The following is a 23504-nucleotide window of genomic DNA, read 5'->3' as shown; positions in this document are numbered from 1 at the left end:
TATATTCCAATTTTCATATAAATCGGTTCAGCCATTACAGCGTGAAAAGGTAACAAACATCCAGACAGACAGACAGACATACAAACAAAAATTAAAAAAAAGCGATTTTCGGTTTCAGGCTGGTGAATTATATATTTTAGGACAAATTATTTTTGGAAAATCGAAAATTACCAGAACAATTTCGGCTGAAGGTTTATTAGTATAGATGCTGTGAATAAAATAGAAGTTCAATCACAATTTAACAGCCTTAGAAAATGAATAGTAAGCGAAGTCGAAAATGGTCGTTCTTCTGTTTCATGCAATGTTGATGTCGGTGATTATTATACAACTTATCGGCACCATGACCGGTCGTAACGCCCGTGTTTAGCAGGGAGATCCGACCGCTTTCTCGTTCAGGAGGAAAACAAAGCTATGTTACATCGTTAAGAAGCCTTACAATAATTATTCGATAATCGTGTAGTTTTTCTAGCAGGTTCGCCAGCTCGTTCTCCGGATTTCAATTTTTATAATTTTTATCTGTGAGTGAATTTAAGAGAGAAAGTGTATGTGAACAGTACTCTATTGAAGACCTGGAGAATGAAATCAGGCGAGTGCCGAGCGAAAGTACAGATAGAGTTGCAGAAGGTGTCCCAGAATTTTCTACGCCGATGTGATTGATGCATTCAGAAATGTGCATAAAAGGTAAGATAGACATACATTTTGTTATTACTTCTTACCGGCGCATTATTTGTACGAGACCGCTCTCCCGTACGAGAGGGGGCGGTAGGATCTCCCCACTGAACATGCGCGCTACGACCGTCGTAATGCCGGTATATTTTACAATACGCCATTCGCTGTATATTAATCCGTTTATGACGACGCTGTGTCATCTGTGCAGTTAATTAGCGTAGATGAAGTCTGTGACACAGAGACAAGGTCGAGAATTTCCAGTGGAATTGACATGTTCTTAAATTTCAAGAAAGTTGAGAAATCCAACAAAGTATTCAATCCAAGTACAGGGACATCATTTTATTTTTACTAACATTTCTAATAATAATCTGGCTATACTTTTAGATCAACGATTAAGAACCGGAAACACCGTGGGGGATCCACGACTGGAGTTCGATGATACTGGCACAATATACAAACAAATCACTTCACTAGGTATAGGAGGGAAGAAAAGTAGTCCATCCATTTACGTAAACTAGGAAATATTGCGATTTTGAGTTTGATAATTTTCATTAGGTTTTTGTTTAATCAAAATATAGTACAGTATTAACAATGAGTGTCTTTACTCACGAACTGAGCTTTCCATGCGGACGTAATCATTATGCAGTGTATATTATACTGTCTACAACACATTAGCGTTATACTATAGAGAATGAAGTTAAATTGAAAAATAATCATAATATGAATATTTGAACACATTATTGAAAATGGTGGCCGTTTTTTTCAATACAAGCTTCAGTTCTAATATGCATACTATCGCACTATAGACTATTGTACGTAATTCCAATTACCAGGTTCGTACTTCGTATCAGTAACTCATGTTGAAATAATTCTGTACCTACTCTATAAAAGAGACCTTACGCACTGTAAATTCAATCTTCACTTCTACTCGATCCGAAAAGATAAAATTATTCAGATATGCCCTTTTATTTAAGTTATTTTAAACAATTGTACGGGTATAATATTACGTAGATGTCCAATTCCTAACAGAAATTAATGTTGACAGAAAAGAGCTAAGACAGCCCAGCCACTAGCATTTACAGAGTGGCGAATAGAAGCAGGTGGGGGAAACCGGGATGCGACGTAGGCAAATGGAAAATGATGCAATATTGAAAGCTCTTTCGTCACTGGAAAACGCGAACATATTTTTGGAACGTACTGTTTACTATGAGCGTAAGGCTACTATGACTGTATATGCGGTCTTGGATCTGTCTTGAGGGCGGTTGAACATCATTAGTAGAAGGGGTGGGAGTGAAGTACATTCAAAAACTCAGGTATAATAAAAATTGAAGTAAAAATAAAATGATGTCCCTGTAGAAAGCGAATCCAGTCCATTAATAATTGACCATCAGTTTTCTTCGATATGAAATTAAGAAAGAGTTTAAAATAGATCAATTAAAAATTCTTCGATTTCAGTCTTCGATTTTCCTGATCAAATATAAGAAACACTCAAATAAATGAAATTAAAGAAGTTAAGTGGAGAATGTAGGTATGTTTGATGACAAATCTCAATATTTCGAACATAATCTGAAAAATCCAAGGATGATTAAAACATTCTTGTCTACTAGTGTGCAAAATTGTATGCTCCTACCTTAAATGCATTCAGAGAAAAAGGTACATAAAGTGCACCAATTTAACATGGCGGAGATAGGGACCTACCGATACCTACATTCTCCCCTTAACAATCTCGGAGTACGGCAAGTACGCTGTCCCCAAATTTACTTATTTTATATTGAAGTAGCTCTTAGCCAATAGCAGAATGAGTTAAATCTTTTTAAGATCAGATATAGGTTTCAAATACAAAATTTTTCGCGGACGATAAGTAATTCTCTCAACAATATGGCTGAAATATGAAATGAACATAAAACGAAACAAAAGTAAATAAGTAGCTATTATTAAAAACTGCAACATTTAAAAATCACTTTAGCAAGTAGACCTATGTGAAGCGCATACAGTATATCACAAACTATCTTCCAAACCCAGTTAAATTTCCCGTGAAGATCATCGTATGTGTGACAAATAGAGAAAATTTAATCCCTCAGCGCATGTCGCATAGCCTATCTGCATCGCAATTGAGTTTATATTGGAAGCCATTTGTTTCAATCAAAATTTTGTTTATTGTTGCCATGGATACAAGAACTTTGAAAAATGGGACTTGAAGGCTTTAACGATTTACGTGAACAAGAAAAATTTATCAGCCAGGGATACGTTTAATTTCGATATTGTACTCCCGTTAATGTGTATGATGTAGGCGATAAATTTGTTTAATGCTTTTGCCATTAACCTTCGATGTATGATAAGAAATGAACCTAATTTCCACAAGCATATGATAAATACTTCGCTATAGTCCTCTTGACTTCAACAAATGCGCTCAATTTGTCAGCCTCTGTGCGTGCTGCAGAGGTAATACCAGGTCTCTGTGATTTGTACAGGGTTTGCTTTTGCAGACATGCAGATGCTAATACCAGTACGTTTTACTTCGTTTACATTACAAGTGCCCTATATAAAATGTGTTTCTATTATGACAAGACAAATTATTCTATCAGAATGGGTTAAGCAAATGCAGGGTTAAATTATTTAACGAATACTTACTTCTTCAATTAGCGTGAATTATTAATGTGAATATGCTGCTTCTGTAAAAAAACTTTCAAGCCACAAAACTTGCTATACTAACTTGCTTACAGATTAGCAGATATGCTGACTTTTCAGCAAGCTTACAAAAACAATTCAATTAAATCTCTAATTATATCGAACATATAGTGAAGTTGTAAATATTATTAATGTTCTTACTTCATGTTATTATTATTATTATTATTATTATTATTATTACTATTATCATAATCACCATCATAATCATAATCATCCCACAAAAGTAATAGACCACGTGATTTCTTTCTGCAAAAGGAATAAAAAATCATCGTGTCTGAAATTTCCGAGGACATCTGTTCAAATTTCCCTGTCTTAATAGTCTATTTTTATACACCGAAAGCACTGCAATCAGAATACTTAGTGTCCTAATTTGTGGAATTAGTGACAGCAGAGATGGTATTCGGCAAGATGGATCTCAGGATTCTTCTTAATATTACCTAACATTTCGAAAAAAGAATCCAACTAAGTTATTAGATCAAGAAAGATTCTAAACCAAGCACGAGGCAGTCTTCGATTTCGAGTCATACTTACTTATTTGCTTATGGCTTTTAAGGAACCCGGAGGTGCATTGCCGCCCTCACATAAGCACGCCATCGGTCCCTATCCTGAACAAGATTAATCCATTCCCTACCGTCATATTCCACCTTCCTCAAATCCATTTTAACATTATCCTCCCATCTAAGTCTCGGCCTCCCCAAAGATCTTATTCCCTCCGGTCTCCCAACTAACACTCTATATGCATTTCTGGATTCGCCCATACGTGCTAAATGCTCTGCCCATCTCAAATGTTCCTAATTATGTCAGGTGAAGAAAACAATGCGTGTAGTTCTGCGTTGTGTAACTTTCTCCATTCTCCTGTAACTTCATCCCTCTTAGCCACAAATATTTTTCTAAGAACCTTATTCTCAAACACCCTTAATCTCTGTTCTCTCTCAAAGTGAGAGTCCATGTTTCACAACCATACAGAACAACTAGTAATAGCACTGTTTTATAAATTCTAACTTTCACATTTTTTGACAGCATACTAGATGATAAACGCTTCTCAACCGAATAATAACAGACATTTCCCATATTTTTCTGCGTTTAATTTTCTCCCAAATGTCATTCATATTTCCTAGTGTTGCTCCAAGATATTTGAATTTTTTCACTTCTTCGAAGGATAAATCTCCAATTTTTATATTTCCATTTCGTATAGTTGTTACAATCTGAGCTACGCCAGTCTCGACCGTGGATTTAAATTCTGTACAGAAACAACAATGGAAATATTTTACCCCCTTTTCTCCACAGTATAGTCAGTAGTTAAAAGTTTTGTTAGGGGTTGTTTTATTATTTTTGGGTGAAATCTTAATATTTATTATGACTTTATTTTATTTGAGGCTATGAAATCTTTTGTCTTAAACTAGGATTAGATACCCTATTATTTTAGATATAAATTATTTTTAACTGTCAAACCAGTAAAGATCACTTTTTACCAGACGCAATACTTCGACGGATAGGTGGCATGCCTATCGCGGAGAGAATAGATTCCTTGTACAATTTATAGTAAAGTCAAGAACTGAGACAATTACTATACGTTCTGATTGGTTGCAACCACTTACTGTCACCTCTATTAATTTATTAATAAGTAAATATAATTAAACATTATCACACTACTATCTGGTTCGATGAAATAAAAAATTGTTTTCCTCTAACATAATTATGTCTATTTTAATTAAAATTATATGAAAACTGAAGTATCTAATGCTTTCATAGCACTAAATATCTGGAAATTAAACAAGTAAAACTAGATATTATGTAACAATCCGTAGCCTTAATAGCCCACGAAGGGCCAAGACCGACTAGCTGGCTCCTGGCCTCACATACACATACTTCAGCCGAGGTGAATAATCATCTAAGCACATCGGAGGTATCGTGTAGTCAACATGATGGTTAATTCTTGTACAGTCCAGCTATGGTCAACAGCAAGGAGATCTCGCATGAACTCCATTTGTTCGTCACAAAAGGACGGACGACCTGTGCAAGCCACGTTCCGTCTGATTCCGACCAGTACGAAATGTAGAAATCCATCTTGCAACCGTCCGATACGGTAGTGCATCGTTGCCACAAGTTTCAAGTATCCCTTGATTACATTGGCGTGTATTTCTACCACGGGCTACCTCGATTTTTATCAACGATTGCTTCTCAAGTTTAGTAAACATGCTTTAGAGCAGTTATAAATAGTGCTCTACATTTAACCACGCACAACAACAACATATGTTGTCATAGCAACCGGTTTTAATATTCAATACAGTTGTTTCGTATCGTATGCGAGTTCGCATGACCCAGTCCCGACAGTGCTGCCACTGCTTTATTTACAAACCATGTGAAATTAAACGATACAAGTTTTTCGCCAAAAATAAAACACACACACACTAGATTGCAACCTCATTCAAGAAATTAAATGACAACATCGCTTACATAACAAATAATACTTTACAAAAACATCTCAACACACATATTAACATAAACAAACAAATACAACCAAACAAGCGTATACAAACTCAAATGTAACACCTGCAACAACTTCTACATAGGCCCGACAGGCAAATCATTTCAAACACGTTACGAAGAACATGTTACAGCCATAACACAATTACAAAACACTTCCATATACGCAGAACACATCACAAATGCTAATCACACATAGAGAGAGACATCAACACAGACATGGAAATTCTGCACGTCCAACCAAAAAGCCAGAAACTAAACACAGTACAATAATACGAAATATGCAAACACACAAAAACACATCCAAATCAAATTCTCAACACACAACTCACTTTCAGAACACACACACTCTTTGACTCCACATTACACTACACAAACACACCCCCACAGCAAACAAAACAAAGGCGCCAAGACCAGTAACAACCAGTTCTGATGATGGCCAATAGCAGGCCGAAACATGTTAACAAGGCAACATAAAATGTAACACGTGAAAGATATATAATACGTTTTTCAAAAAATAAATCATATTAGAATACTACAGAAGAAAGAAAATTGACAGCAAGGAAACAGAGACATTTAAGAATAATTAAATATAGTTATCACAGCAATTAAAAATAAAATACAGAATTAATCTCAGACATTCCAAATTTAAATTGTACAAGAAACGTACTGCAGCATATCCAAAGAAACGTTGGCTCGAACAGCTCTAAATTTCCATTATCTATAGCTTGCTGAAGCATGGATGATAATGATGATGATACATTGCACCGAAAATGTTACAGATTCGTCTTATTTAAAGAGTCATTTCCAGGAACCGTAATACTAGTGGTTTCTGTTTGATCGCAGGTGCGCACAGTGTAGAGTAGGCTTTACGGTGAACTAGCACATTAAGGAGACATCTAGTGTGCATTATGCAAACGTAAATGAGACCCCTAATGATATGTTACGGGGGGAGGGGGTAATTTATTTGACGGTATTCATTCACGTTTTGAGAACCTGGGAGCTCGTTCCTGTTCTCGGAAACGTTTTGTGATTCAGAAATTAATGCTTGCCTCCTCGGTTTTAATTATCCATCCGGGCGTGAGTTATGCCGGATTCACTTGCTGCTTCCACTAGATCAACTTTTAATTGGAATCTCAGACAGTATCGTTCATCGTAAAGGAAGAATAAACTATCGTTGAGTTCTGGAAATTTCATGCTATTGTCTGTATGTTCTCTCATTTACAACTTGTTTTTGAAACCGAAAAGAAGCTATTTAAGATGTTTCGTGTTTATTTACGAGTCCTTTTAAAAATCGATTATTTATTATATATAAATTAATTATTACTTAACACCTGCACAAAAACATTACCCACGAAAAAAAAACTTACTTTCCCAAGCGTAGCTTCCCATTGAAAATAATAATAATAATAATAATAATAATAATAACAATAATAATAACAATAAACGTAATAATAATAACAGCAATAATAATAATAATAATAATAATTTCCATTTTTATTTCTTTAGTATGCTGTGTCTTTTGGCAATCCTTACTTAAGGACAGCTACCCTTGTGGGATTTATATACAGGGTGTTTCCGGGCTGGTGTGACAAACTTTCAGGGATGATGGGGAAGGGCATATGTATCAATTTGAGATAAGGAACCCTGGTCCGGAAATAACTGAGTCGAAAGTTATCGCTTCACACCGATACTTCACCCCGCAAGTTCTAAGATTGGAGTCTTCAACAATAGTTAAAGTTCTTACCATATGTCTCCTTCTAAGCATTCATGGCGTAGTATAAGTGAACAATTTCCAGAAGAAAAAGAAAAACAATTAATTTCGTATACATAGCTGTGAATGAACAAGAGAAGACTACAAATGCGACTGCAAGGAAATAGATTATAGACTTTATTGATAAAGTTGGAAACAAGACAAGTAAATACAAAAAATAAAAACATTCATGTTTTCGAAATTCGACGTGCGTGATGCCTGTGGAACAGTTCATTATTGGCATTTGCGAAAATGACCAAAAGAAGGCGCTATACGAGTAGGACTGATAAACTTCAAAGCATGTAGTTCATTTATAGAGTCTTTTAAACGGCTTTTTAAAATAACATCGAGAAAAATTACGAAGTTCGTTTGCGAAACGTGAAGTTGTAGAGGACGCCACCAGAGCGTTTCTCTGCATATTTTTCTGTATTTGAAGAGCCGTTCACTGTTACACTATGTGACACCTAAGGCTCTGCTTCTCATTCACAGTGCAATTACCTTCTTGTTGTTGTTTATTCAACTGTCCGAAGACAGGTCTCAATCTCACAAGTGATACCAAGAAGGCACCGCTTATGAGGCAACTAGGTCAGGAGGTAATGGGGTAGAGTGCCCAGTTCCTTTTCTCCTCCATTATAACGCAAAAAGATGTCATACAACTGTTTGCAATGCCTCTGTTAAAACTGGATAACTGTATAATGACCTTTTCAAAATCACGCGAAACATTCTCCTTCAGAATTTTCACAATACCGTCGAGATTATAACTGCACTGTCTGTGAGCCATAGCTGTACTGCACATGTATGTAAACAAACACTGTTACCTACCGCGTCCTACCACAATTGCAACGGCACCAGAGCATTCTAGAGTTAGAAGTTCAAGACAATCCCTATAGACAGGCGTCACGCTGTACACTTGTGATTGACGAGTTGCATAAATACCAGACATTAATAGTACACAAAAACGTGAACAATTAAAACAAATTGTGTCTTGCATATGAATGTGAAACGTAATACTCAACGTATGCTTTTTTCCTACCAATTGTTACCTTCTGTGAAAGTGTTATGGTGCGGGAATGTGACAGAATTATCTTGTTATTAGCGGTCCCTTGAATGTAAGAAACAATCTTTGCAAGACTGTCCACAAGTAGCATACATTTAGGCGCTCTTGTATACTGCACATGCGCAATGCATTGTATCTATAACTTAGTAAAATTAGGCTCCATTTCTTGGGTCTATTAATATTTGGAAATACTACATAACCAACGCAATTAAGGACTGAATATTATGGTAAACGATGGTCCACCGTTGTGACTGAGGGGCTAGCGAGTCTAACTCCGAACCCAGCGGTCCCGGGTTCGATTTCGGGTCAGGAGAAGTTGCCTGGGTGAGGTTTTTTCGAGGTTTGTCTCTCACTCCTATGGATGAATATCAGGTAATTTTATCAGGCGATTGGAACCCCACTCATCTTCGCCACTTGCTTTCCTCATCATCCCGTTTCTGGTTTTTCAGATCACTCTACATGCAGTCTCCCGAAGCTACTGGCTCTCTCGACCGGCCTCCGTGGAATGTAGTTAAGCGACGTTGGATGGCTTCTGCAACGAGCACCCGAGGCGGACCTACTCGGGGGAGGAGTTTCGCCTCGGACTGACAGAGAGGTCTTGAGGGAAGTTGCCGAAGTAGGAATGGTGTATGGATTTCTGTCGGCTGTAGGGACCGACGTTAAGGGAGTCATGTGGTTAGGTCCGGGGCGCGTACGGGATCTGTGGCACACAACTCATTTCATATCGAGGGTTAGCTCAATAGATCTCAATAGGTCGCAGTGCTGAGCCATCCGTGCCACCCTCAGTTAAATTGCATTCCATGGTAAAAGAAGAAAGTGCCAAAAATTGCGACTTCCGTTTCTTTGCATTGAATGGTAGTGTATGTCATTCTTTATAACCTGGTAAAAGTGAAAAATACCGTAATATCCCATAACTATGGTCCAGGCACCCAACTATGGTCCAAAACGCATTATGTATTACTTAGTCCCCCCAAGAGTTCAGTGTTTGCCATTTAAGGCGCCAATGTGATGGAATTATGTTCCCCCAAGATGCTTCTATCTACCATTACACGTGGCAATGGTATGGATGCTTAACAAGGTCAGTGTGCATCGTTCTACTGAATGTGTGAAGACACGAAATCATTCAGTTTGTGATTGTCTGTTTTATTAAGCTCTCCTCTGTAGAACTGGTAAATTGTACATATAACATTCTTTGTACAATTAAACCTCGCTCTATAGTGTTTACTTTCACGTAGCAATTACACTGGCAGAGGTTATGGACTCTGCGTAAAAAATGTTTAACCTAAAGGCTACAAGTCAGTCCTCAATTATGTACCACAATTTTTCGTTGACCATAGTTGTATTTCATTTTGAAATATTTGTTTCAATAAAATGTGACCAATGTGATTATTTACTTCTGCAAATACGGTATCTCAGTATATTGTAAAACACCATTCAACATTATAGTCAAATAAACAAAGAAACAGGCTGTTCCAGCATCAGTAGTACTAGCACGAATAATGGTCCGGTAAAACGAAAACTTCAGGGTAGAAGGAAAACAACCGTCCCTGCAAGTGACTATGAGAGCGATGAAATTGAATTGGATACAGATTATGATGTATCCGGTGTTCTCTCCATATTTACAGACAATGAGTCAGATATGGAAAAGAAGACGAAATCTGTTAAATTAATGCTAAAGGCACATTGTTATATTGTAGTTACTTATGAGGAGGAATTGTGGCCAGGGAAAGTTTTGGAAGTGAAGAACAATGGAGCTGTTGTTTCATGTATAGCAAGAAGCGGCAATTACTGAGGTGGCGAGAAATGGAAGACATTTTATTCTATAGAAAGTAAAACATAATAAAACAAATTGAAGACCCCAAATGCGTCTTGAAAAAGAGAGATCTATTTTCAATTTCTGATTTACAAGAGAATTGGAGATTCAAAGGATTGAAATAAGCCTAATGAATATAGTTCTCAGTACGATAAATAAACATAATCAGTGAATTTATTTGCATAATATTTAGCTAAGAATGTGTTTATTTTGATACCGTACTTTTGTTCTTTAATATACACTCACCTGCGAAAAAACCGGGCCAAGTACATTTTCTTTAAAATTTTTGAAAATTGTAGGATTTTTTAAATAATTGTAGGTGTGCTGAGATTCATTTAGTTATTCATTTATTTTGTGATACGTAACAATGTAATACTGAATACGTAATAGCCAACAATGATCTGAAAAGAAGATTCGTTCTTCGTGTAATATTGTCTGTAAACTTCTCGGACTCATTTCGAGCTAAGGTGAAGATGTCTACAGAATGGTAAGCTCTTTTGAGGCAGTATTGGAGTACTTCATTGTATACAAATGTCACTAAGTCCTACCTATTCAGCAAAAGTCGTTGCATTAATAGAAGGTGGGAATAGTCAGCGTTATGTGGCTGCAGTTCTTGGGATTCCTCGATCGACCGTACAACGAGTGTACCATCGCTTTAGAGAGACATGAGATTATTCCAGGAGACCTGGTTCTGGGAGAAAAAAAGTAACTTCGGCTCGTGACGACCATTTTATTGTCCTAAACACATTACGAAATCGCAATTCCACAGCTATAGAGACCAGAAGAGCCTTCCAGAAAATAAGACAAGTTAATATCAGTGAGAGAACTGTAAGAGGACGTCTGGATGAATGTGGGCTCATTCCAGAAGACCAGCTAAAGGCCCAGAATTGCTCCAGCAACATCATGTTGAACGATTACGTTTTGCTCACAATCATGCTAATTGGAACCTGGGGGAGTGGCAACGAGTGCTCTTCACAGATGAATCGAGATTTAGTTTACAGATGGACGTGAAAGAGTGTGGAGAAGAGAAGGAAAACGTTTTTCTTCATGTAAGTTCCGTTCACGTGTCAGTTTCCAAGGTGAATCAGTAATGGTATGGGGTGGCATTTCGTATGAAGCTCACACAGAACTTGTGTTCATTAATGGAGGTGCTTTGACTGCTCCAAGATACATCGAAGAAAGTCTAATTTAACATGTGGTACCATATGCCCCACTTATTGGTGGAAAGTTCCTCTTAATGCATGACAATGCTTGCCCTCATGCTACAAGAATCGTGGATGAGTTCCTTCCGATGTTGGATTGAGTAGGATGACATGGCCAGCAAGAAGTCCTGACATAAACCCTATTGAACATGTGTGGGGCATGCTAGGGAAGCGAGTTAGAAGTCGACTAACTCCTCACAGCAACTTACAGCAGCTCCGAAATGTTCTAAGTAAAGAATGGAATAGAATCGATCAGACTGACATCCAGAATCTGATCGAAGAGTTGACTCGGCGAATGGTAACAGTCATAGAGTCACGGGGAGGCAATACCCGCTATTACCAACATCTGGGTGGCCACAAAATCAGTTGAACATTTGGAAGAAAATTGATATAATTTGTAAGTTTTTTTTTTCTGGGACGCAATGTTTTCTTCATTTGATAAAGGATTTTCTGATTCTCGCCTCATAAAAAATTGAGAAACTTTAGGTGGCCTTTTTTTTTTTTTTTTTTTTTTTGGGCCGGTGAGTGTAGTTGTTCATTATTGCAGAAAAATGACCATCAGATTTCACTTGTTTATCGAGTATTTATGTAATGTGTACTAATAAAAAGAATCCATGTACTTTTCATTTATGTTTAATATTTCTGTACTAGATTATGTTTTTAACCCTTAAATTAGAAACTCACTGTATTGATTTACGAATAATTACAGCTTCAGCTATAGTCCATTCATGCTTTCAAGCATGAATATATGAGTGGACCATAGTTGGGCAACTCAGAATACAACTATGTACCAATGCTTATTATTTTTTCAACACTTGTAATTAAATAATTTCAAACACATATGTCAATATTTATTTAATATAAACTTACAAGAGTCCGAAGCCAAAATTTCACTTAATCTGGATGAATAATACTGAATATACAAAGAAAAATGTGACAAATGTGGACCATAATTAGGGGAAACTACGGTACCAGAAAAGTGTGGTTTAGTTATAATATGTGCTTAAAGTTTCGTTAGGATGAATAGTCCTGCGTTTGGTTACCTATATTTTCCAAGCAACAAGCAAGAGTGAAGGTATGTATGGAGTATAGCTCGGCAGCATATAATCCTCCATAATATCAGTTCAAGTCTGCCATTCAGTAAACATACGATACAAAAACAAAGGTAGGCGCTTGGAGATTAGTGCGCTAGTTCTAGTAGAAGAATTTGGTAGCGTGCATTTCATCAGGAAAGAAAAAATACTCATTTACATCAGAATAAGGAGAAATGTTTAATTTAAAACACTTAAAATGTTTACAGTCGTTGACTATACTATGTAGAGATTCGTAAAGCACGCACTCGTAATTTGTTTCATTTCAAGCTTGTGCTGATATTTAGTATAATCCTTAGGACGGTCATCTTGTTATGCTGGAAATTGTGAATGATAATTTCAGGTTTTGCTTTCTCCTCATTACTTGAATTAATGAGGAAGATATTCAGTTTCACTTAATTATTTCACAAGCTTCAGTCTTGACGGAGGTACTTCCTGCGCACACCTCACTGCAAATCAGAAAATTGCATGTAAAGTGCACGCTTCAGTAATGTTTCTTGTTAATTCCACCTTGTGCAGCTCCTAATGAATATTACGCTCTGTAACAAGATAGAGTTCGCCCAACTTCGTATAATACAATCGGCTTACAATTCAGTGATCTGCTTCTAGTTTTCAGACAACGAATGCAACCACCATGTAAAATGATACTCTTCAATTAACATTATTATGCATATTATCTTCACCATCTTAATTATTATCGTCATAATACTTTGCCTTAGTTTTCCACAATTGAATTTTCAATACGTTAATTAGCAACATAGACCCTAATTATATTATTGTTATTATGTATAATATGATATTACAATACAATACGTTTCAAGTGATATAAATCTTGGAAAAATTTAAATCAGACATTTTATATTTAACAGTGTTACAACTGGAATCGTGTAGTGTGGATGATGGATGTAGACGACATTATAACGTATTATGTGCGTGACATGCTGAGTTTACACGTTTGTTCAATTCTTTCGCACTATTCCATTAATTTGCCGATTTTTGCTGCAGGTCTTTGTGTTGACTGAATGCTACGATTTAAATGCATGATAACTTCAATTACTTACATTTCAAACTTGTGTACGCCTGGAAACAGAGTTCGCTTAGTACAGACCTGTTGGAAAACCGACTTCAATAAGTAACATTATAAAATAATCTTACACACGTAATTTATTGGTTTACCTTGCAAGGCCGGATGCACACAGAATCAGACGTTTTGCTTTACAATGTCTCGCGACAGCTTCACACTGTCTACTCGCGACAACTGATTTGCTGGCTGTTTTCGTTGCAAGAATAATTCGTTTAACATGTTTGTAAATAAGTCTTGAATACGGTTGCGCTATTAGAAAAGTTTTTCTTCCTGAGATTCAAGAGCCCCCACAACCAATTAAAAATTTAGGTAGGTACATCCGTTATCAACACACGTTTTAAACAATATAGGGCAATACAACACCTTATTTCAAATGGTATCGTTTAGTTACAAGGCCTTCTTACAGCTGAGAGTAAATACCTTCAATTCTTACAAATATATTCTATTTCAGACGCTGTTAGGTCTAACAAAACACCAAGCTTAAAAGTACTGTAGAATGAATCTAACAACTCCAGAAACTATAGTATGGTACAACAGTTACATTCATGGTCTTAAATACAACTTTGAAAGTAATTCAACAACAAACGATTTATAACTGATAATACATTAATTATTCACTAACAATAAGAAGCTGTATGGAAATATAACAGATTTAAATCAATGATATTTATTTATAACAAGTGCAGCGAAGCGCACGGGTATGGCTAGTTATTAATATTATTATTACCATTATTATTATGTTATTACAAATATGTACTGGTGCAAGAACGAATTGTGTAGAACACAGAGTTCGTTTTAAGCTGGAGATTCCCCGAATATCTGATTTCACTTTCAGTAAAAAGAGCATGCAAATGTATTGTCAGTTTTTACATGGAATGCATTTTAGTTGGAAGAAGTGGAACGGGTTAAAAGTGCAAATAAACCATGTAGCTGCCGGTTTTTACGTTTGTACGTCGCTCAAGTCCCGGTTCAAGTTAATTGAAATTCTCGTCACAGGCAAACACAGTCGATGTCACGGTTGAAGAGGACGCCCATTCCACCCAGTTCCGTCCCTCCTGGCAACACTAGGTTTAGCATATTGACTCCCCCGCGAACAGCACGCCAGCCATTTCAGACCACAAAGTGGTTAATATGAAATGAAACTTTGAAAAGAAAAATGTTTTAAAACATACGCATTCGATCAATTTTTTAACTTGGTTCTGCTGCTGTGCTCCATCATAAAGCACAAGTTCAAAAACGCCCAGGGGATTAATTTTCCTCATCACATAGTAGGTTTATCACTATCTATCTCGTTGTCTCTCTCATTTTCCATCTATTTCCTTATTTCTTCTTTTTCCCCATTTGTCTATGTGTTTACTCCACTATCTTTCTTTCACATCCATCCTTCCTCGGTCTCAATCCTTCTTGAACTTTCTTGCTGGTCTTGGTTTTGCAAGGACTGGACCTGGAAATAATCCTTGCACTTAGGTCTGCTTCGGTCCATTGCGCGTGCTATACCGGCTATCTCTATAACTTAATTACATGCTTTTAGCGGTGGTAGAGGTGATAAATATGAACAGTTTTCACACAGAAATCCATGTACGACGTGTACAATGTTGTGTTACTGTGTGACAAAATGGCACTATGTCAGGGATGTCGAACAGCGCTCTCGAGCTGTCAACTGAAGAGCCTTCACTCCTCCCTTACCGTGCAAGGGTGGAACACAGGTAGCAGGCAGACCGGGCGAATGATCGTAAACAAAAACGAACCTACTAAAGCGGCGGCTGGTATTTTGATAACTTTTATACATCTTATTGATTAGGAGCTCAATTTAGATTTGCACTTGATGAGGATGGATCATGATGACAATAATAATAATAATAATAATAATAATAATAATAATAATAATAATAATAATAATAGCGTTTTATATATTTGATGATTCCATGAATGTTGTTCGTTGTGACGGAAATGTATTATCATAATAATAATGTTAACATCATGTTTAAAATATCAAGTTAGTGTGTATGTGTTGTAGTAGTGCAACTTCAAGTTCAGAAACGTAAACTTTTTGATGTATAAAATTAATTACTTTTAGGGTGACATGAAATTTGTTCATAATTTTTGTTACAGATTAAAAATAACTTCTCCTCGAGTTCGATCCTTTCGTGAAATGACATCTACAAGATCTCCATGAACATTGACATCTGAATCGACACTCCTTACGAATATAGCTAGCTGTGCCGTATCTTTCCGGTTGGTGCTTACCATTTTCGTGCTTTACATTCGCTATGTAGTGTTATTGTGGGACATACAGAGTGATTCACGAGGATTTACAGTCTCTTACGGAGCTTATTTCCAAAGACATTCTGAGCAAAAATGTCATACAAACATTTGTCCTCATCTCAATATTTTCAGAATTACACTAATTTGAAGTTATTTGTAAAATACCATTATTCTCTAGTTTTAAGGGTAAAAGAATATTACAGATAAAGAATGAACTATTCAGGAGTATAATTTCTTTAATTAGTTTGTACTCTGAAGCTAAAAATGTGTTGTGAATTCCATAGTTGTTTCGTGCAGATTTTTTTTTTAATCTGTACTACAAAATTACGTTTTCTTATGCATTTATCACAACAATTCTTACAAAATCACGCCCCTTTTGTAAATTGTTTAAGAATGTACATCAGGATGCATAATTAAACTGTAAAGAATCGAGTGCCTAAAGTCGCATGATTTGTAACAATTTTTGTGATAAGTACTTAAGAATGATGTCATTTTTAGTTAAAAATTGAAAATAAAATGTGTACAAAACAATTAACAACACATCTCTAGCTTCAGAACACTAGCCAATTAAAGTAATGATACTAATGAATAGTTCATTCTCCATTTTCAATTTTTTTTTACCCGTAAAACTAAAGAAAAAAGGTATTTTACTAACAACTTCAAATTAATGAAACTTTGAAAATATTGAGATTAGGACACATGTTTGTATGACTTTTTTCCTCAGATGTCTTCGTAAATAAGCTCCGTAAGGGACGGTAAATCCTCGTGAATCACTCTGTATATTAAAACTGTAGGCCTAGATAGTCTTTGCCGGATTGTTTTTTTTTTTTTTACATAAATAAATACTAAACGCATAATATCATATACCCTTAGTGTTTATCTTTCAGTTTCAACAAGAGATTATACAGGATTAACTGTAAGAAGTGTAAATAATTTCAGGGACTTATTCTTTGAGATATTTCAAACAAAAAAATTGAATACAAAATTTTGCTCGTTTTTACTTCCATTTGGAGATAAAAATTGTTTTATATTAAACATTCCATAGCGTGTTTTGGGAAAGCCATTGATTTAATAATCCCCAATATACTCAGTAAATTTAACATAATATTGCGATAATAAATGATTGAAAGAATTTTAGTTCTGGCTTTAAATGTTCCAGAAATTTAACCCGAACAAATGTAACTTTTCGTTCTCAAAAGGAATTTTAAAATGTTACATTTGCTGGGATAAAAATTTCTGCATATTTAAAGGACAAAGCTAAAATTCTTTAAATCATTTACTATCATAATAAACAAACTGCTCTCTTAAATTGGCTGAGCATATTGACAATTAAATCAATGGGTTTCCCATAACACGCTAAGAAATGTTCCTTATAAAACAATTTTATCTCGAAATGGAAGCAAAACCCAGCAAAATTGTATTGAAGTTTTCTGTTTGAAGTATCTCAAAAAATAACCCTCTGAATTTAATGACATTACTTACTGTTCACCCTGTATAGAAACCAAGTTTAATGTCTATGTAATGCTTAACCCAAATAAGCCAGACGTCACACAAAGGGAGCAGCTACATTTACGTTTATGTGAGGTTCTAGTGCATTGACCATAAGTTCGATGCCAGCTAGCTATCTTAATGTATGCTGTAAATAAAATTCGCTTGAACTCTACAATTTTATATAGCCTTAATATGGAAAAGAAGAAGCTTACATCATAGAAGAAGTGAATTATCATGATCAGTTAATAAATGAACTTTTTTGCTATTATTCTGAAATGTTACTTATGCCATTTAGCACACACATTACATTCCGTAATTACCAAATGAGACGTTTCAGGACACGGGTTGCTATATTAATTTTATTAATAATGATCATTCATAAATGTTAATAACAAAGTCACAAAATCATCGTGTATATGTGATGATTGTCCAAGTTCGATAGATAGTCTGGATGGCATTTGTCAATCTGATGCTGAGAGGTGGGCCATTCTGGCAGTCTTGACATAGTCAAATACTATCTTCAATGAGTTAATAATAATAATAATAATAATAATAATAATAATAATAATAATAATAATTCAAATATCTATTATAAATATAGTTTGGTTTATTACTTCCTCAGACTTGCAGATATATAGTAAATTAAGACTTATCTATACTCCAATAGTGATACTATGAAAAATAATAATAATTTACTTCCGAGGTAAGGAACATGAAGGGTAAAATCCATTACACCCGATGATAGTATTCTGACAGAAATTACTGGTAGAGTGAAATTTTGATACGAGTAACAGTGGTCGATACATTATTTTCTGGAGCTTTCTCGTGCTGGAACAGAACTTCAGTCGTAAATTTACAACACGTGTCTCCCAGCTTCAGTTCTTTTGCTAAAGAAGCTAAAACCAGGATTTTATAGCCCATAAAACTACTACGTCCTCGACCGAACTTGAATCGATCATGAAAATTGTTTATTTGAATATTTTAGTTGCTAACAACTAAAACACTTCTCAGGACAATAGTATGTGTGAAGAAATTGATTTTTTAATTGTGAACAGTCGCAGCAACAAATTTATTACTGCTTCTAATTATATAAAACGCTATGGTGGCAATTGTTATCAGAATTGAATGTTTACGTGAAAAATATGTGTTTATGTCCCATCAAGTCATGTAATTCCTGAAACAATTTTATTCTTCGGATCATGCATTAAGATTCAAGTCCTCAGTTTCGGAAAAACTTACTGTCTTACACCTGAAGGATAGTTATTCCACTTGGTTCCATTATCTGTCTCTACACCAAATACATGGGAATTTGTAGAAGCAACACGACCCAGAATGGGATCTGTAAGTCGTGCCGAAATAACGGAAGGCTTAAGTTTCAAAATGATCTCGAAATCCGTTGTCATTTTCACATCAATTCTTCTGGAGTATTTTCATTTTGAAACAAGACCTCTTACCATCCAATAAATTTACAATGTAGAAATAACCTTAACAGTTCATGTCTTGAATCTTTTTCTGAAAATTAATTCGTTTAGCTATGAATTTAAATTGAATAATTGCGAAAATCGTTAGCATAAATCTTGTAACATAGTGCCTTGTCGCGTGTTCTTTGATTGAGCACAGCAGAGTGGGAGGGGAAGACAAGGAGTGCAGGCCGTGCTTGCTAGAGTTATTGCAGTAGCTATGATGTTTCCAAATGTTTCATAGAAACATAACGATTTCCTCTAAAATAGTGAATATTAGAAGAAAACTTCTTTAGAATTTTCAAATCTTTCCTCGTGAACTATTATCAGTTTCATTTTAGTGCAGTGGTTACCATCCACTCTGTATAATTTCAAAAATTGGCAGTAGAGTGTTCATAAATTTCTACCTATAAAAAGCACAGAAAAATAGAAAATTGTGTTGCGTCACATATTCACTAAATGTCTTGCAAAAATATAAAGTGACTCAACCAAAACTAAGAATCATAAAAGATTCTACTCTGAATTCCAGCTGCACCAATAGGCGTTTACCCCTTGCAAAGGCCCTCTTAATAGTGTAATATATAACATGGCTTGTTTAATGCTCGTAGTGTGCGTATTTACACGTTGAAAGCGAATTAGTCTACATCGTCAATTACGCTTGTTTACCTCGTTAACTTGTCATCGTCTAAGGCACGCGACACAGCAGAGAATCTTGAAAAGCGGTAATCTGATACTTGACATCAAGAAACTTGCATCTATGGATACACACGTCGTTATAACTGAAAATTGTATCATAAACACCTGCGAATCTCCGAGCTTTGAAGTCGCTGAAGAGAGTTTGCTCAGAAACGAAAGAGTACGAAACGAGCTAAATATAACAGGCGTCGTAAAAGCAACTGAAAAATACAGAACTTAGAAACAGAATATGCCTAAAATACCTTTAAGTCATGCGTCAAATTAACTGCTTACGTAGGTGCAAAGAAAGAGCAACGAGAAATGTAGCAGGCCCGATTGGAGACATAACAGATCTGAGACTTATTCACGTACCAGTCGATCATTATCTGGAACAGAATTTGATAAAAATTCAATCTGTTTACATTTCGTCACTATACTAAGTAAAACGATTACGTATTTTTATGATGCAAGTAAAGTTGACTTAGAGATTTTCGCGCAGAAATACGTTTTTAGTGTCCCTAATATTGAAAACTTGGTTTTCAGAACGTCTTTTGTAAGAGACAGCCGATGTTTTCTACTAACTACTGGACGAATTTTGTTCCTATTCGGTATCTACGGGTGACTTGATTTGAGAGTGATGAACATACAATATAATAATATAAAATCAAAATTTAACTAAATATTTATTATTTCAAATAACACAGTGGCGCTTTAGTTCAAGGAACGGCATATTATTTGCTTAGGCATTTTTGAGAAGAATACGTCTTTTCGCACACGGAGTACGGGTATCTGTTCCGGAATGCATGTGGAAACAAAAAGAGCAGAATTTCAAACGCTTACGGTAACAATATTATGAGCACTAGCGTAATTCTAATATTATCACTAGTTAGACCATGAATTACTGTAACTTGTGTGGTAAAGATCAATGACGCTCCATCTGTCGTTACGGACATAAGGATGCCGAAGTTACGTATAAAATAAGTGTGACGCGCGGCCTCTTTAAGTAATATCTCGGCATCGAGAGCAGCTCTATACTTTGTGAAACATGCATTTCTGGCTGTAAGAAGGAAAAGGAAATTAAAACCTCAACAACTTGAAAAACAGATAAGGCTGTTATAAATTACAAATCAAAAGTATCATGAACAAAAAATATTATTATTATTATTATTATTATTATTATTATTATTATTATTATTATTATTTAAGATGACTATAGTTTACTTCCTAAAATTGCAATCATCATTTGATACATCATGTCTGAAGGAAGGTGTTAAACCACAAAATATATTTATCGAAATTATGGTATTATATATTGATGTGGTGAATCTTTCCCATTATCAGATGAATTATCTATAGTAATGCCACAAGATGTCTGAGATTTATTAGGACTATATCGTGAATAAAATAAAAAAGTAAATAGGCTGATATATCTCTAAAATTCGCTCACAAAATTTTAATAATATTTATAAATACTTAACCTATTCAGACATTGTGAAGTTGAAATAGATGAATTTCGATTACTGCAATAAAGAAATCGGATGTTATTCAGTAATGCCAATTGAGAAAAGCGAAATACAGGTTTAACAAATTCTAATTACATGTACTACGCTATTCTCTTGTTGTTATAACAGAAAGACGTTTTCATTATTTTGCTGAAATCGTAATTTAATTTAACATTTTATAATATAATTACAAATAACCTGATAAATAAACGAGGTACTACATTATGGAGTACAAAATCTGAATGGATCATAGTTGTGTTCCAGGACCATAGTTATGGAAAATGACGGTACTTACAGTTATCACTGACTAGCACTAGCACTAGTAATTGCATAAAGTGAAGAAATAATTTCAGAGAAACTGTTATGTTTCCGCTACCATTTTCTGATCATGAGAATGTAAGAGTAAAGAGAAATTCTTGTTTCTAAATGGACAAGACTTTTATTCTTCTTCGGTTTATAAATATAAATGTACATACATATAAATTTACTATATGACTTCGTATTTCACAACAACAAGATAGATAGGTGGATTTATTGAGTAATATTATACATACAGATATTATACTATCATAATTATCTCTTAAATTCAATGCACGGGTCTTCTGACCGTAAGTGCTTTGTATCTAAAACAAGTCCTACTTTGTAGGTTTCACCCCCTCACTTATAGTTAGATCCAACCACTCTCCAAAAGAACACAGAGATTAAAATAAACATGGTACAAACAAAACACATTATATAATATATCCTAACCTAAACAGGCATAAAAGTGTATAATTGAGTATCCCTTCGTCAGTTCTCATCTCAAAGTTCAACAGCTGAAGTTCTAATCTGTCTCGCCTTCAGTCTTTTGTTCCCATTCTCTATTCCCCATGAGGTCAAGACATGCAAGAGAACTCGTACTCTAACTTAGCATCGAGGGTGGTAGATATTTTTTTCGGATATGTTCCAATTCGACACGCTGGAATTTCACAACTATCTACCTGGCTTTGCAACCAGAAAAAAAAACTGGTAACTATATTTAGGGGAAAAAACTCTTGGAATAGCAAGTCAAATAATATTAATGAAAATGTACAACGTTTGCAAGGAATGCAGAGAAATTGTTTTAAAATTTCGAGAAAAAACTTAAAAAGAAATGCAGTGAAAATTTTATAACATGACACCTGAAATGCATCTTAGTTGTGCAACAGGCATCAGAACACACTGAAAATATCAGCAGTATGCGTCGATAGATTTAGTTATACTGACTGAAAATTTTCTGAAGTGTGCACCAAAACTGAAGACAATATGTTCTGTTTCGGTAACAAAATCAAAATCATCATCATCATCATCATCATCATCATCATGAGTATTCATATAATGGGCTCAAGTTTCTTCAATTTCTTTGTCCTCTTGGGACATCAGATTTGTTTAGGCTGTGGGTGGTTGTCGTTATTGAGTTCCCACGTTGGACGCCATTTGAGGGTGAGTGGTTATTGTGACCACACGTTGGGCGCCATTTGAGGGTGGGTGCGTCTCGATGTTGCGTGAGATTCACTCAGGGTAGCCGAGGTACCGTTGTGGTATAGGGTGATGTCGGGAATAATACCACGCCGGCTACTTATATAAAAGGCAGTGTAAATTCCAAAACTATAAGTTTATTGTCGTATTCACTTGGTAAACCCTAGAGTATGTATTTCCGGCTGACTTATAATTCAATCGTTGGTCGCAATTCTGTATCGACTCAGTTGCACCTCTGAATAAGCTCTATCCGATACTATAAATTCAATACTCTGTCCAGTACACTATGACACGAAGCGAAATGGTAGTCCTGTCGACACCAAACGAAGTAGTTATTCTGCCCTGTATGTAGGGCCGCCGACGCGATGTAAAGTTGTTTTGATGATCTCCGCTCCGAAGCGGAATAGTAGTCCTGTCGACACCAAACGAAGTAGTTATTCTGCCCTGTATGTAGGGCCGCCGACACGATGTAAAGTTGTTTTGATGATCTCCGCTCCGAAGCGGAATAGTAGTCGTTATCTCCGCTCCCCGTCACCCTTATTTATAAAAACCTATCCTACGCTAAAACTAACTATCCTATTGGTTAAAAACTACGTCACTAACTGGCCTAAAATCTATTCCCTATTGGTCCAAAGTGACCTCATAAGCTGGACCAAGATCTCTTCTTATTGGGCGCGAAATATGTCATCTCTAAATTTAAACTTTGGATTTCCCATAACATCTAATTAGTTTGTATATCTCACAAGAATACCCGTTCTTTGGAAAACCCA

Source organism: Periplaneta americana, chromosome 8, assembly GCF_040183065.1.
Source record: "Periplaneta americana isolate PAMFEO1 chromosome 8, P.americana_PAMFEO1_priV1, whole genome shotgun sequence".
Lineage (NCBI taxonomy): Eukaryota > Metazoa > Arthropoda > Insecta > Blattodea > Blattidae > Periplaneta > Periplaneta americana.
Note: the sequence above shows the minus strand (reverse complement) of the source record.